The sequence below is a fragment of the Leuresthes tenuis genome, unplaced genomic scaffold (genome assembly GCF_036924035.1).
Source record: "Leuresthes tenuis unplaced genomic scaffold, fLeuTen1.0.hap1 SCAF_12, whole genome shotgun sequence".
Classification (NCBI taxonomy): Eukaryota; Metazoa; Chordata; class Actinopteri; order Atheriniformes; family Atherinopsidae; genus Leuresthes; species Leuresthes tenuis.
Genome location: NW_027325366.1, coordinates 11,468,887 through 11,486,852, shown reverse-complemented (window position 1 = coordinate 11,486,852; position 17,966 = coordinate 11,468,887).

Below are 17,966 nucleotides of genomic sequence, written 5' to 3'. Positions count from 1 at the left end.
TCTCCCATTCAAATTTATTTAAAAATAAATTAATTATTGAATTGATGATAAATGCTCTAGTAAAAACTTCCATTATCATTATAAATCTTTTGACTAAATAACTATATGTAACTCTGGTACTCTTTAAGTACAGGCCCATGATCAATCAGAATCTGTCCTCACTCTCAGGGCTGAATGGGGGAAGAAGGAAGCAGGGTTGGGATGAGATAATCTTAGGGTGAGAGCATTTATGACAAAGCTATCTAAACTTTTCTTTTCCAATTACACATGTCCACATGTACAGCCTAAGCTGTTTATGCTGAATCTGTATAAATGGTCATTTTTTTTATTTTGCTAAATGGCATGCTTCTGTTATTGAGTGTGATGTTAGGAAGATGTGTCTTATCTGCTAGTGTAGTAGGATGTGTCCCTGGAAAAGATGACGTTGTGTCTGGCACGTGCTGCGGTAGAGGTGCAGAGGACTGCGTCTGAATAGAGAATTTAACTTCTCCAAAAAAAATACTGACAGTCTGCAAGAAATGTTACTGCTTTTTTTTCCGTCTTTTTCTGCCCTTGCTCTCTGCAATAAACCTGCCTCTTTTAGCTTTGCTGTTGCTTGATTCCTACTGCCTGTTGCTTGTTTTGAAAACATAGAGAAATCACTCAGTTGCGGTGGCGCACTTTCAAACCCTCCAAACATTCCTTTCCCTTGCATTTCTCTCGTCCAATTTACAAATCTATCTGTCTCTCTTTTTTCGTCTTCTCTTGGAACTTTTTTCTGCCATCTCGTCAACGTGTCAAATAATACCGACCCCAATGAGCCGGGTTTACATGTTTTCCACTTATCCAATGTCCACTTAGCACAGACATTACTCACGCCGCCAATTGCCGACTAACAGACCCCCGCCCATTGGCATCTACTTCCTATTCAGTTTAGAAGACAGGATGAATTTTGTGTCTTTTATTTAGCCAAATTGTACTAAACTAGGACACATATGACTCTCCCTATGTGAGACTATGTGTTTATACTTTACATGTGACCACCTAGTAAACCTGTAGACACAAATTTTGTGCTTTTGATTTAGTGATCGGAGGACATTCTAATTCAGACAATTTAGTTTAGAATGACCAATGTGCAGAAATTTCACATATCCTGATACAAGAGGTTTTCTGCTCACCTTGTTATTTAGGCACCTTGAATTGTCTGAAGAAGGGTCCCCTCCAACCAGCTCCGGAAGTCCTCGATCGGACTTGTGAAGTTGTATTCACACTTGTCAGAGTATAATTGGCCAGTTTTGAGTGGCATGATCAGGCCAGCTTCTGTCCTTGTTGTGTTCTTTGGATATGATAAACAATGTGTGTGTATGAGTGACTGCTGTTTTAGGTGTCTAATGTACCAGACCTATCTGCCCTAATAGAGATGTTTTGTCTGACCCAGTTGTTTATGTCATTCTAAGGTCTTGGACCATTTAAGATAATCTGTTGTGCAGTATGAGCAGAGTGGAAAAGTACCAGCTAGGAACATAGGTTATTTAGTAAAATACAGAATATGAATTTATAATGTCTAAGAACAAAGCCAATTATAACAGTGTTATGTATCGCAAAGAAAACTATTCTCATGAACTGGAAAGCGAAGAACAATCTGTGTATTAACCAGTTTAGAAATGTTCTTTTAGATTATATTAGCATGGAAACAATGTGTGCCTCCTCAAAACATCAATTGGCTGAATTTCATTCTCTCTGGTCCCCGCTGATTAGGTTTATCACATAGTGGTGGTGGGTTGCTGTCCCGTCACTCTGGGCGGTTGGATGTGTTCTGTGGGGGGGCTGTGTGGCTTCGGGCGTCTGGTGGTCTCTCGGGTCGTGAGGACCGGGTTGGTCTGGGGGGGCTGGGTTGCCCTGGACATGCCACAGTATGGGTGGGTTGGTGCAGGTACTGGTGCCAGGCTTGTTGCTCTGGGACCTCCAGGGTGTCCGCAGGTAGTTGTTATCTTTAGGGTGTTAGGGCGTGCGGTGGGGGGGGTGCTTTTCCCCTGTTGGGGGGGGCCTGGGTGATGGTGGGTCTCAGGCCCAGGCTGCTGCGTCCGGTGTGGCCGGGTGGTTTGTTTGTTGTTGTTTGTTTGTTTGTTTGTAGAGGTCCTCCGGGGTGGGGTGGGGTTGGGTTGAGTGGGGTGGGGTGGGGTGGGTACCTTCCGGGGGTACAGTAGCTCCCGGAATATGGTCGCTGCAGGCCCCGAGCCTGGTGGACATCAGGCCCTCCTGCCCTGTGTTGGGTCCCAGGTAGCGGGGGTGCCTATTGCAGCCAGTCCCTGGCTGCCTTCTCCGGGGGAGAGTAGCTGCCCCGGTGTATATCCCCATACCCCTCTCTCTTTTGGCTCCTGTACACAGCACACACTCACACATGAAGGGTTTTGGGGGCGTGTGTGTTCTGTGGGGTGTAGTAGATGGGGTCACGTAGGTGGTCCCCTTGGCTGCACTCTGCAGTTCCCCGCCCCTGTTTTAATTACACCTTAGACATCACTACTTATCACACACACACACACATAAGGTCTTGGCGGGTGGTTGCAGTGAATGGCATCTGGTGGGCGGGGCTCTTTGGGTATGTAGGCTGCCCAGAGGGCTGCGCTCCCAGTTCTACAAGGTTGGCTGCCCCTCAATTTTAATCGCTCACTATTAGAAAATATTGAAGAGCCAGAAGGGTGAGGGGAGGGGTCTTCTCACACCCCTGCTTCCTGGTTTCTGGTCGGGCAGGAGTGGCCAGGAGGAATTAATTATTCTGCTGGTTCAGGGTCTGTGGTGGCTGGGGGGCTGCTGGCCCCCTGGTGTGCCCGCTGCGCTACACCCCAGCGGAGTCAAGGGAGGGAGGACGTGTGGTGATGATTGGGCCTGGGTCTGGGACTTGCTGTCGCCTGGCCTGCCTGTGCTTCTCCCAATGGTGGGGTGGCGTTGCTGCTCCCCACTGCTCGCGACTTCACCCACCTGTGGGCACGCCTTGACTCCATGGGCACTTGGCCAGGGGCGCTGGGGCAGGCACTGACCCACTGCGTGGCTGTCTGGGGCGCTTGGCCCTCCCGGGTATTGGGTGGGGCCTCTGCCGGGGGGTTTTGGGGCGCTCGGGCTCCTGGGGTCCGGGTCCGGTGCACGGACCATGTCCGGGCGGCTGGGTCCTGGTGGGGTCGGTGGGCTGTTGCCCCTGGCTCCCGGGGGGCCTCTGCCCTATGCTTATGGGGGCTCTGTCCGGGGGCTTCCTCTGCTGTCTACTGGGTGGATGCGTGGTTGTCGCTGCGGTGGGCATCCTGGGTTCTGTGCTCCTTGGGGGCTGCTGGTGGCCTGGGTCTTGTGGCCCTCTCTGCCTGCTTCTGATTGCTTGGGGGGGCTGTAGATTGTGGCCGTGTACACTTATACACTCTAACTAACACATAACTAAGCACGGTTAATGTAGGTCCTGTGCCATGGGTGTTGCATGTTCTCACACACACACACAACACACATTAGTCCAGTAGCAGTTCATGCATTACCATGTCGCCTCAGGTCATCTATATGCGATTGCCACTACTTGTGCTTGTTTTTGTTCGTTTGTGTGTTTGTTTGTTTTTTTCTCTGCTTGTCTGCTTTCAGGTGCTCCTGGTGGCGCTAAGGCTGGATTCGCAACAGAGACCATGGATTATTGTCTGTTTTGTTTTTTTACAGGTGTAGCAGCTGGTTGTCTGGTTTTTGTTTCTATTTTTGTTCTGTTTCCTCTTCTTTCCTCTTCTTGTTTCCTTGTCCCCCCTTCCGGTTCAGTTCTATTACATGTTATATATTGTAAACAGAAATAAATAAATGGGCATCAAGGGGAGCTTTACATTTGTAAAAATTCCCGTGGCAAAGGAAATCTGTTTGGCATAAAAGGTATTCACAATTCTGCTGCCATAATGCTGAACAGAACAAGGGAAAAAAAGTGAAGGAATTCATTTTACAGCAAAATCCTGAATCGTGCATAACTCCTCATAAGGAGTGTATTGCTCAAACATAAGTGTGGTTCTTTCTCATATAAGGTAATATAAAGAAGTTTATACTTAAAACCAGCGTAGACATGGATAAATAAGAAGGACAACGCAGTTTTAACTTGGTTTGAGTGAAGGAATTAATTTTACAGCAAAATCCTGAATCGTGCATAACTCCTCATAAGGAGTGTATTGCTCAAACATAAGTGTGGTTCTTTCTCATATAAGGTAATATAAATAAGTTTATACTTGAAACCAGCGTAGACATGGATAAATAAGAAGGACAAAGCAGTTTTAACTTGGTTTGAGTGAAGGAATTCATTTTACAGCAAAATCCTGAATCGTGCATAACTCCTCATAAGGAGTGCATTGCTCAAACATAAGTGTTGTTGTTTCTCATACAAGGTTATAAAAAGAAGTTTATGTTTGAAACCAACTTAAACTTGGACAAATATGAAGGACAAAGCAGTTTTAACTTGGTTTGAGTGAAGCAATTAATTTTATGGCAATATCTAAAATCTTGACTATCTCCTTAAAGTAAAGCGAATTCCAGAAGAACAAGTGTGGTTCTTTCTCATATAAGGTAATATATAGAAGTTTATACTTGAAACCAGCTTAGACATGGATAAATAAGAAGGACAAAGCAGTTTTAACTTGGTTTAAGTGAAGGAATTCATTTTACAGCAAAATCCTGAATCGTGCATAACTCCTCATGAGTGTATTGCTCAAACATAAGTGTTGTCCTTTGTCATACAAAGTTATAAAAAGAAGTTTATGTTTGAAACCAGCATAAAGGGACAAATATGAAGGACAAAGCAGTTTTAACTTGGTTTAAGTGAAGGAATTCTTAGTTAGCAGTTCCTTGATGAGGGATATTTCAGACACCAAAATCCACCCCATCAGTATCAGTGATCACGCTCCAGTTTCTATCACACTGAAGAATAAAAGAGTTATACCACCAGGAATTCGAGATTCCTGCTGGTGGCCTGGGTCTTGTGGAAAAGCAGTCATGAGAGGCAAAATAATCTCTTTTTCATCAAATAAGAAAAAGAGGGAAAGTTCAAGGATATCAGATTTAGAACTCAGGATCAAATCATTAGAAGTTGTCTACAGGCCTGGGTCTTGTGGCCCTCTCTGTCTGCTTCTGATTGCTGGGGGGGGGGGGGGGGGGGGGGGGGGGGGGCTGTGGATTGTGGCCCTGTACACTTATACACTCATAACTAACCACGGTTACCATGTAGATCCTGTGCCATGGGTGTTGCATGTTCTCACACACACACACACACACATTTATTAGCCCAGTTGCATGCTCGCTAAGCAGTTGATGTATTATCATGTCGTCTCAGGTCATCTATATCCACAGCTGTGTTGTATGCGATTGCCGCTTCTTGTGCTTGTTTGTTTGTGTGTTTGTTTTTTCTTTGCTTGTCTGCTTTCAGGTGCTCCTGGTGGCGCTAAGGCTGGATTCCCCTCAGAGGCCATGGATTGTTGTCTGTTTTGTTTTTTACAGGTGTAGCAGCTGGTTGTCTGGTTTTTGTTTCTATTTTTGTTCTGTTTCCTCTTCTTCGTTCCTTGTCCCCCGGTCCGGTTCAGTTCTATTACATGTTATATATTGTAAACAAAATAAATAAATGGGCATCAAGGGGAGCTTTAAATTTATAAAACTTCCCTTGGCAAAGCAAATCTGTTTGGCATCAAAGGTATTCAGACTACAATTCTGCTGCCATAATGCTGAACAGGACAAGGGGGAAAAAAAAAAAAAAAAAAAAGAAGTTGTCTACAGTACCTCAAAAGAGGAACACACACTGAATGAACTAAGAAAAGCTTAATTGAATTAAACAAAATTATTAACAAACAAACACAGTTTCTGATACAAAGACTTCGTGTGGAGAACTTTGAGCATGGCAATAAATCTGGAAGGTTCCTAGCTAACCAACTAAAGACAAATAAAGAGAAAACAACAATCACTTCTGTTAAAGACTGAAAAGGAAATGTCACCCATGAAATCAACAATGCTTTTAGGGACTTCTATAAAACCTTATATTCATCACAAAATGATCCATCAGACAGTAACATAGATCATAGACTATTCTATCATCAACAACCTGGAAACCACAATAGTCTCTCTAGATGCAGAAAAAGCATTTGATCGAGTGAACTGGAAATTTTTATTTGCAGCATTAAACAAATTCGGGTTTGGGTCACACTTCATCAACTGGATAAGGATATTATATAGCTCCCCAAATGCAAGTGTCAGGACTAATGATCAAACTTCTCCAAGCTTCAGTCTGCAGAGAGGTACAAGACAGGGTTGCCCACTTTCTCCCTCACTTTTTGCTATTTTCATCGAACCTTTAGCAGCTGCTATCAGACAAGATAGAAATATTAAAGGCATCCAACCCCAAAATATTGAGCATAAAATAAGTCTTTATGCTGATGATGTATTACTTTTCCTCCAGAACTCACAGACGTCTCTCACTCACACGATCACACTCATAAATAAATACTCAGCACTTTCTGACTACTCTATCAATTGGTCTAAGACCACAGTTCTGCCCATTAACTGTAGGGTCCAGAATATACCTGCGATCACTTTACAGTCAGGAAATATTAGATATTTAGGCATAAACATTTCCTCCAGGCTCTCAGAGCTAACAAAGCTAAATTATGTGCAATTATTAAAGACAGTAGAGGACGATCTCTCTCGTTGGAAGTCCTTACCTATATCACTTATGGGGAGAGTTACAACCATTAAAATGATGATACTATCAAAAGTTAACTATTTGTTCTCAATGATCCCCATAAAACCATCTGCTACTTGGTTTAAGTCACTAGATTCATGCATCTCCAAATTTCTGTGGAAAAACAAACCACCACGTATTAGTTTAAAAACGCTACAGAAAACCAAGGAAAGTGGTGGATTAGATTTACCTCATTTTCAGCACGATTCCTTAGCCAATAGGTTACAGTATATATAAAACATAGTTTGCACCTAGCCCAATAGATGCACCATTGATATATATAGAACAAGCATTGTGGGATAATCTGGAAATCTCTGACCTGCCACTTATTAGTCAAAACGTAAAAAAATCACAAATGTTTTAAAAGCATTAACATCAGCACTTCTCTGACAGCCTGGTGGGAATTTCTTAAAATAACAAAGTCTTCACATGTCCCGTGTAAGCTTACACCCATCTGGAACAATCCTGACATCCTGCAAAACAAAAAAATGCTAAACTTTACTCTGTGGAAGATCAAAGAAATCAAACATCTGGAACATATAATCCAAAATGGAACATTTATTTCATTTGATGAGCTCATATCACAACATGAGATAGGCAGCAATAATTTCCTAGAATATCAACAACTTAAGTCTATAATAACAAAGAAATATATCTTCCACCAACCAGACTTACAACTCCCGATTAGGGTAGCAGAGTTTCTAAGCATCTGCATCCCAAAACTACTATCAAAAATATATAAATTATTATCTAAGATAGATGACACAATGTCTCTACCATCCTCATGAGATTTATATATTAGTTCTAGTCATAGCTTCTGGCCACAAACATGTTTGAACACCTTTAGAATGACTCGAAATCCTAATTTACAGCTTATACAATACAAAATTCTTCATAGAACACACTATACAGGACAAAGGATGTTCAGGATGGGTCTAACACACTCAAACATCTGCTCACATTGCACAGATAACACACCTGATGATTATGCACACGCTTTGTGGTTTTGTGCGCCTGTCCAGAAGTTCTGGTTTGAAGTCTGTACGGACCTTTCAACATGGCTAAAGTGTAGCATTCCTGCATGCCCCACACTGTGCATACTGGGTGACTTAGACAACATCAACATGGAAATGAACTCAGCACACATGGTCCTCACAGTGTTGTTAGCCCGATTTTTTCATTGGAAGCCCAAGAATAAGCTGGAGAAATCGTTTATTAAAAAAGTATTTATTAGTGGTCACAAGTAGAGTATATTGCAGCGCTGGACTCGGAGTGCCAGAGCTCCCGCAGGAAATCCGTCAGGCCGAGCCCCGTTATCCGGAAACATGTCATATTTCTTGTCAGAGTATAATTGGCCAGTTTTGAGTGGCATGATCAGGCCAGCTGCTGTCCTTGTTGTGTTCTTTGGATGTGATAAACAATGTGTGTGTATGTGTGAGTGCTGTTTTAGGTGTCTAATGTACCAGACCTGTCTGCCCTAATAGAGATGTTTTGTCTGACCCAGTTGTTTATGTCATTCTAAGGTCTTGGACCATTTAAGGTCATCTGTTGTGCAGTATGAGCAGAGTGGAAAAGTACCAGCTAGGAACATAGGTTATTTAGTAAAATACAGAAAATGAATTTTATAATTTCTAAGAACAAAGCCAATTATAACAACTCCCCCTTTTGACATGATTTAATCATGTCAACTAAATGAGGTAGGAATGTTATATTCTGTATTGTGTCACACCTGTTAGCGGCAGCCAACTTAGCAGGTCCCCAAACTGCAAGTGGCCAACTACCTTGAGGTGCAGCACAACCAGACAGGAGATTCTTGTTATCCCCCTTTTGATATAACTTCATTATGTGAGCTGTTATGTGTAAGCTGTTCTTCTTTGCAATTATCAGCAGCAAGCAAGTTTTCATTGCATATGCATGTGTAAAATAATTGTAATACGTTAGCTAAACCTTTCTGTATCAGGAGTGTTTATCATGATGCTGGGAACAGAACCTCTTTCCCAGAATAGTTCAACCTTCATTACTCAACTGATCATAACTCTGCAATGAGCACATTTCTTAAAAGCTATAAGTATCAAGCCTGTACGTGTATGCAAGGAATAAATTAATAAATGTTTCAATATGTCTTAAAATTAGTGTGTGTATGTGGCCCCAAACCCAATCTCTGTGTAGAATCTTAGTTCATTTTGGCCCAAAACTATATGTGGTTTAAGCAGTGGCAAGACCCTGCTCACCCATAAGTACCATTACAACACATAACAATAATTAACTAAGCTACAACAATTCATAAAATATTGAAACTCAAAAAGTGCTTAAGGCAATTAACATTACCATCAGGATCGTCCACTGTTCGCAGCGAATAGGAGCGAAAAACCCGATGGCTGATATCCGGGAAAATTCTCCTATGGCCCCATTCCCCCTTGGCAACCGACCACTTAATTACCTTTCAGTGCCTAAGGTCCCGCTCCGAACAGCCGATTCACACCAATGGCAATGGACATATGTATGAATTCCTATGATTAGTAATTGGTCTACTTAAAATCATTAAACTAAAGAGGAACATCACAAAACACAAAACAATACAGTACAGACATTTAAACATGACTTGAATATGAAGATATGACCCTGTTGAGAACAGATGAGTAATGATAGATGTAGTGTAAAAACTAACAATTTCTTTTGAGTGAAAATTTTATGATAACATTGTGCAGAGTGGTGTAGTGCAGCTCAGTCTCTTGTGGTCCAATCCTGTCACTGCTTGGTGTTTGGTTGTCCTTCTGGCTGAACCTCAGTTCAGCAGTCTGAGCTAACTAGGAAGGAGAGGTTACCAGCACTTCACTTCCACAAAGGGGTCTTTACCACCCGTTTTCTCTAACTAATCTTTTTCTTTGGGACAATTAAGGAGATAATTCAGATTATTTTGTTGACAGTGGTTGAAGGTTGTATGGTTGTTCAACCATTATCTTGGCATGATGATCGTGCCTCCCAGAATTTCAGACTGACGTCTTGTCAGTCACTTGGCTGTGAGTCCTTTAGAGGTTCTGCTGCAGATGCAGTTAATTTAAGCTGTGGATGAATGTTAGCAGGAGAGAGAACTGAGCAGCACAACATGTCATTTTCACAATGTTTTATATTCAGGAATTGCCTTTTAACAGGTTCAATCCCAGTATTCATTGGTCGACAAATTAAGTTTTCATATGAACCCCAAACAAAAACAAATAAATAAACCGAAAAAAAATAAATAAATAAATGAAATGAAAAACAAAACAACTGGCCAGTTGATAGAAACCATGTTTTAGGACAGTACCTTAGACTCACCAACCTGCTGTACAGCATTAATGTGAAATCCAGTACCATCAACCCTTTCTGTGGAAAAAACTTCAAACCATTTAGAGAACACAGCAAGACAAAGACAAAACACAAGACAACATAGAACAAAAGACAAAAGGAAGACAAAGACTCACAGAATTTTGGGAAAATCTTGAGAAGTGTTAGTAAACTATGATTAATTGTTGTATCTCCACCCCCCCGATGAGACTTAGTCTCATCCGTATGTTAGTTCTGCTGAACTCTTCCACTGCAGTTTCTGCTCCTGTGTTGCTGCTGCAGGACAGAAATGTTTGTGGTTAGAGTTCATTTTGGGAGCAGCACAGCATCAAGAAAGCAGCCATTTCTTCTCAATGAGTAACTGATTAACCTTTTTGGGATAAATATTGTCTGTCCTCTTAATTCAGCTCAGAGTGCTTTTGATAAAAATTTCAGCACGATCTGCTTAATTCTCACTTGTTACTTTATACTAAATTCTATTTAATTCTTACCAGTGGCTGTGTTTCGTGATGCTGAGCCATCCACAGACAGTTCAGGATCAGCATTAAGTTTTTTCTGCTCCATTTGAATTAGAAACACTTCATGGGGTACCAACAGTGTGACATCAGAGTTTCTTATAACATCACATGATACAATAACATATTTCCATACAAATTAGAATCAAAGACAAAGGTTTATTCTATTTTTCTATTTGTCTCAATTCCTCATTTATTTATTTTTTAGATGAGCCATGTGGCCTTGTGCTGCTAAATTTTTCCTTAGCAGTGCCACAGCATCGTGCTTGTGTTCAGATCTTTGGTTGGTTATTGATCACTGTTATCTTGCATGCATGCTTTGACCTAAGGGCCAGGATTCTTGATATTATTTTGTAATATTTTTTTAAATTTTTTTTTTCCTGGTAGCAGTTTTGGAATGTTAGCTAAATTGTTCAGGATCATTCTTGTTTTTTCTTGACATGAATTAGGCCTTCAATCGTGCAGTTCAAAGCTCTGTGCTTTACCTTACTTCGAGCAGCTCTGCCTCAGTTTATTATGTTTTACTTAATCTTTACTTCTTCCTTCCAGTATGTGTGGATGTATGTGGGTGTATGTGTACGTATAGATGTGCGTGTGTGTGTGTGTGTATGTGTGTCTATATGTGGCCTTGGATTTCACTACTTTGTTTTATTTTCTTCTATCATTTTCTTGTATGAAAAGTGTTATGAAAATAAAGTTTGATTGATTGATTGATTGATTGATTGCACCAGATTAAACAACTTGGGTCATCTCCCATGTAAATTCTCGAATGAACCAGAACACATGATTAAAACTGTTCTCACAGAACATTTTATTCATCCCATTCATATCTTTTTCGTTCGACCAACATTTCATGACTGAGCACAGATCGGATTGTACCTTGTATCTTGTCTCTCAATAAATTGTAATTGAAGTGGGTTGTTGCCATTTTCCAGAGATCTTTTAGTCACCTGGTGTGGAGTGGTGGGAAGAGAGGGTGTGTCCAGATTACTGTTGTAGTTCTTTGTAACTTGAGCTTTTAATGTCTGACTTTCACACAGGAGAGGTGTGAAAATTAGTTATTGTAACCTTTATTGTTTCTGCTACTGTGGTTCTACAGTCTAGTCTCCACAGTGGTGTTTTCCTTTGGTTTCATCGTCAGTGGTCCGTTCAGTCTCTGATAGAGTTTTAGTCCCCGTGGTCTAGTCTTTGTCAGCAGGTGAGGTTCCTAAGTCAGTCCGGACCTCAGTTAATGTTCTTTCGGTAGGATCTTGAGCCTGAGTACAGTGATCCTTGTGGATCCAGTTACTCAGTCTATTCTCAGTCAACCATACCTTTACACAATGTGTTGTAGCTTCTGCGTCCTGTCCATATAGGAGAGGACCAGTTAAGTTTGTTCAATTTCCTGGTCCTATTCCTTGCTGAGATATACTCATCACCGTGTTATTCAGTTGTTTCCCATTCACACAAGTTTCCATACTGTAGTACAACAAGGGGTGAGCCTGTTGGTGCAGTTGTAAATGGACAGGGTGTTTCCTCCCTGTCATGACCTCATGTGGGACAACATGACAACATTCATGGTGGCATTTGGAGTAAATCTTAGGCTAACACAATACGTAGAGCTTCAGCCCAGGTTAACTGTGTGTCTGCACAGACTTCTTTTCGGCCTTTTTGATGGTTCTATTTGCTCTTTTCACTAGTCCTTGTAAAGCTGGGTGAGAGACTGCACCGAGCTTATGTGTAATTCCAAACAATTTTTCCACTTCTCCTAGTTCTTCATTGGAGAAGTGAGTACCATTATCTGATCTTATCACTTCTGGTACCCCAAATCTTGGAATAATTTCTGTTGTAAGCCATTTAATGACTTCTTTTCCTTTTTCGGTTTTAGTAGGTGTGGCTTCTACCCATCTAGAAAAGGGAGCTACACACACTAGAAGAAATAGTTTACCTTCAGTCCTGTTCGCTGCTCCCATGTCAGTAAACTCAATTACTATCTGTTTCCAAGGGGCATCAGGTACTGGGAAACTACCTAGTCCTGCTTTGAGATTGAACAGCTTGCAAATTTCACAAGATTGCACAAAATATTTTATTGCGTCTTTTAGGTGGGGGTGCCACCAGTGTTGTGAAATGAGCGCTGTTACTTTTGAGCTAGCACAGTGAGCTCTACTGTGTGCTTCTTGACATAGCAAATTTAGTAGTCCAGTTTGAGCTACTATTTTGCCTTCATGATTCCAGCAGCGTCCTGTGGAATCTTTTTTTTTTCGTTCCATGCTTGCTTTTCAGATGGTGCCGCTGCTTCGTGAAGTTCTTTAATGTTTTCTAAACATAATTTTCGTTGTGATTTTTCCTCAAATGTTTTCTGAGACATCTGGTTAAATGCAGTATACCCTGCTTTTGTTTTTGCTGCCTTATCTGCCGCATTGTTGCCTCTAGCTACTCTCCCATCTCCCTTTTGATGTCCTCTGCACTCGACTCTAGCAACTTGTTTTGGTTCAAGTATGGCATAATATAGTTCGAGTAATTGATTCGAGTGTTTAACCGGGGTGCCTGCTGAGGTCACAAAGCCTTTCCTTTTCCAGTGACACATGTCTGGTTTAGAGGCATGTCTTTAACTGTAAACACTGTTTTTATTTCACTAATTTATTCAATGTTTATTGTTAGATTAATTAATATTTATCTGCAGGGTTAGAATTTGCTAATAGTATTAATATAGTGTTCAGCTGACTTGACTTGACTTGTTATGACTCAGACTTACTGCAGCTGTCTTTAAATTTCTTTTAGAGGTTTCTTCTTCAAGAAACTCATTGGTGATATCTGACTCTCGTTGTGCCTTTTATTGCCGTGTTTTTGTTAATTTCCTAATAATATAACTCACTTTAAACCTTTATATAAAGCACGTTGCTGCTCTGTTAAGATAACAGATCCATTGATTCATAGATCTGCTGCAGTTAAATAGTTAAATGGTTTAATGAGATCAATTATAAATACTGATGATAAATATTAACTCAGAATTGGTGAAAATAAGCAGAGGAGAAGTATTTAGATCAGCTAAATTTTAAGTCATGTTACTGTGATCTCTAACACAATAAAGGCTAACCTTTAATGCTTTAAGATGGTAAGAAACTGTCTGACACCTATCTGCCTGACCTTGCTGTTAAATCCCGATATTTTCTAATATGTCATATGATCTGACTGTCCGGTCTCAGACCTGCTTCAGGTGGAAATCATAAAGTCTCAATTTGTAGAACATCTTTTGTTCAGGCAGTTTTTCAATTAAAGGATCAAAGATTTAAATGCTATGTCTCTTGTAAGCCATTTAATGACTTCTTTTCCTTTTTCGGTTTTAGTAGGTGTGGCTTCTATCCATCTAGAAAAGGGAGCTACACACACTAGAAGAAATAGTTTACCTTCAGTCCTGTTCGCTGCTCCCATGTCAGTAAACTCAATTACTATCTGTTTCCAAGGGGCATCAGGTACTGGGAAACTACCTAGTCCTGCTTTGAGATTGAACAGCTTGCAAATTTCACAAGATTGCAAAAAATATTTTATTGTGTCTTTTAGGTGGGGGTGCCACCAGTGTTGTGAAATGAGCGCTGTTACTTTTGAGCTAGCACAGTGAGCTCTACTGTGTGCTTCTTGACATAGCAAATTTAGTAGTCCAGTTGGAGCTACTATTTTGCCTTTATGATTCCAGCAGCGTCCTGTGGAATCTTTTTTTTTTCGTTCCATGCTTGCTTTTCAGATGGTGCCGCTGCTTTGTGAAGTTCTTTAATGTTTTCTAAACATAATTTTCGTTGTGATTTTTCCTCCAATGTTTTCTGAGACATCTGGTTAAATGCAGTATACCCTGCTTTTGTTTTTGCTGCCTTATCTGCCGCATTGTTGCCTCTAGCTACTCTCCCATCTCCCTTTTGATGTCCTCTGCACTCGACTCTAGCAACTTGTTTTGGTTCAAGTATGGCATAATATAGTTCGAGTAATTGATTCAAGTGTTTAACCGGGGTGCCTGCTGAGGTCACAAAGCCTTTCCTTTTCCAGTGACACATGTCTGGTTTAGAGGCATGTCTTTAACTGTAAACACTGTTTTTATTTCACTAATTTATTCAATGTTTATTGTTAGATTAATTAATATTTATCTGCAGGGTTAGAATTTGCTAATAGTATTAATATAGTGTTCAGCTGTACAGCTCTCTGGTTGTTGTGGCTGTTTTTAAATGTGCCATGAAAACAAACCTTGACTTGACTTGTTATGACTCAGACTTACTGCAGCTGTCTTTAAATTTCTTTTAGAGGTTTCTTCTTCAAGAAACTCATTGGTGATATCTGACTCTCGTTGTGCCTTTTATTGCCGTGTTTTTGTTAATTTCCTAATAATCTAACTCACTTTAAACCTTTATATAAAGCATGTTGCTGCTCTGTTAAGATAACAGATCCATTGATTCATAGATCTGCTGCAGTTAAATAGTTAAATGGTTTAATGAGATCAATTATAAATACTGATGATAAATATTAACTCAGAATTGGTGAAAATAAGCAGAGGAGAAGTATTTAGATCAGCTAAATTTTAAGTCATGTTACTGTGATCTCTAACACAATAAAGGCTAACCTTTAATGCTTTAAGATGGTAAGAAACTGTCTGACACCTATCTGCCTGACCTTGCTGTTAAATCCCGATATTTTCTAATATGTCATATGGTCTGACTGTCCGGTCTCAGACCTGCTTCAGGTGGAAATCATAAAGTCTCAATTTGTAGAACATCTTTTGTTCAGGCAGTTTTTCAATTAAAGGATCAAAGATTTAAATGCTATGTCTCTTGTAAGCCATTTAATGACTTCTTTTCCTTTTTCGGTTTTAGTAGGTGTGGCTTCTATCCATCTAGAAAAGGGAACTACACACACTAGAAGAAATAGTTTACCTTCAGTCCTGTTCGCTGCTCCCATGTCAGTAAACTCAATTACTATCTGTTTCCAAGGGGCATCAGGTACTGGGAAACTACCTAGTCCTGCTTTGAGATTGAACAGCTTGCAAATTTCACAAGATTGCACAAACTATTTTATTGTTTCTTTTAGGTGGGGGTGCCACCAGTGTTGTGAAATGAGTGCTGTTACTTTTGAGCTAGCACAGTGAGCTCTACTGTGTGCTTCTTGACATAGCAAATTTAGTAGTCCAGTTGGAGCTACTATTTTGCCTTTATGATTCCAGCAGCGTCCTGTGGAATCTTTTTTTTTTCGTTCCATGCTTGCTTTTCAGATGGTGCCGCTGCTTCGTGAAGTTCTTTAATGTTTTCTAAACATAATTCTCGTTGTGATTTTTCCTCCAATGTTTTCTGAGACATCTGGTTAAATGCAGTATACCCTGCTTTTGTTTTTGCTGCCTTATCTGCCGCATTGTTGCCTCTCGCTACTCTCCCATCTCCCTTTTGATGTCCTCTGCACTCGACTCTAGCAACTTGTTTTGCTTCAAGTATGGCATAATATAGTTCGAGTAATTGATTCAAGTGTTTAACCGGGGTGCCTGCTGAGGTCACAAAGCCTTTCCTTTTCCAGTGACACATGTCTGGTTTAGAGGCATGTCTTTAACTGTAAACACTGTTTTTATTTCACTAATTTATTCAATGTTTATTGTTAGATTAATTAATATTTATCTGCAGGGTTAGAATTTGCTAATAGTATTAATATAGTGTTCAGCTGTACAGCTCTCTGGTTGCTGTGGCTGTTTTTAAATGTGCCATGAAAACAAACCTTGACTTGACTTGTTATGACTCAGACTTACTGCAGCTGTCTTTAAATTTCTTTTAGAGGTTTCTTCTTCAAGAAACTCATTGGTGATATCTGACTCTCGTTGTGCCTTTTATTGCCGTGTTTTTGTTAATTTCCTAATAATCTAACTCACTTTAAACCTTTATATAAAGCATGTTGCTGCTCTGTTAAGATAACAGATCCATTGATTCATAGATCTGCTGCAGTTAAATAGTTAAATGGTTTAATGAGATCAATTATAAATACTGATGATAAATATTAACTCAGAATTGGTGAAAATAAGCAGAGGAGAAGTATTTAGATCAGCTAAATTTTAAGTCATGTTACTGTGATCTCTAACACAATAAAGGCTAACCTTTAATGCTTTAAGATGGTAAGAAACTGTCTGACACCTATCTGCCTGACCTTGCTGTTAAATCCCGATATTTTCTAATATGTCATATGGTCTGACTGTCCGGTCTCAGACCTGCTTCAGGTGGAAATCATAAAGTCTCAATTTGTAGAACATCTTTTGTTCAGGCAGTTTTTCAATTAAAGGATCAAAGATTTAAATGCTATGATTGTTTGACTGACTTTTTAAGAGAGCTGTTAAATCTTAATTCAACAACAAACTGGTTCTAATGTTTAGTTTTAAACAGTCTGTTCTTCCTGGATTTATTTTGGACATTGTATTGCTTCTTATCTCTTCACTGTAATACTTGCATTGAAAAGCGGTTTTCAGATTGTCCATTCAATGTGGTATTTCTCCCATTCAAATTTATTTGAAAATAAATTAATTATTGAATTGATGATAAATGCTCTAGTAAAAACTTCCATTATCATTGTAAATTTTTTGACTAAATAACTATATGTAACTCTGGTACTCTTTAAGTACAGGCCCATGATCAATCAGAATCTGTCCTCACTCTCAGGGCTGAATGGGGGAAGAAGGAAGCAGGGTTGGGATGAGATAATCTTAGGGTGAGAGCATTTATGACAAAGCTAAGGATATCTAACCTTTTCTTTTCCAATTACACATGTCCACATGTACAGCCTAAGCTGTTTATGCTGAATCTGTATAAATGGTCATTTTTTTATTTTGCTAAATGGCATGCTTCTGTTATTGAGTGTGATGTTAGGAAGATGTGTCTTATCTGCTAGTGTAGTAGGATGTGTCCCTGGAAAAGATGACGTTGTGTCTGGCACGTGCTGTGGTAGAGGTGCAGAGGACTGCGTCTGAATAGAGAATTTAACTTCTCCAAAAAAAATACTGACAGTCTGCAAGAAATGTTACTGCTTTTTTTTCCGTCTTTTTCTGCCCTTGCTCTCTGCAATAAACCTGCCTCTTTTAGCTTTGCTGTTGCTTGATTCCTACTGCCTGTTGCTTGTTTTGAAAACATAGAGAAATCACTCAGTTGCGGTGGCGCACTTTCAAACCCTCCAAACATTCCTTTCCCTTGCATTTCTCTCGTCCAATTTACAAATCTATCTGTCTCTCTTTTTTCGTCTTCTCTTGGAACTTTTTTCTGCCATCTCGTCAACGTCTCAAATAATACCGACCCCAATGAGCCGGGTTTACATGTTTTCCACTTATCAACAAAGGTTTGTGACATATTCAGGTATTTCACGTGTTAATCAGAATGGGTGAATGGTGCAATGCCCGAGTGTTGGACCTGACCAAGAAGCTTCTACACAGAATCTTT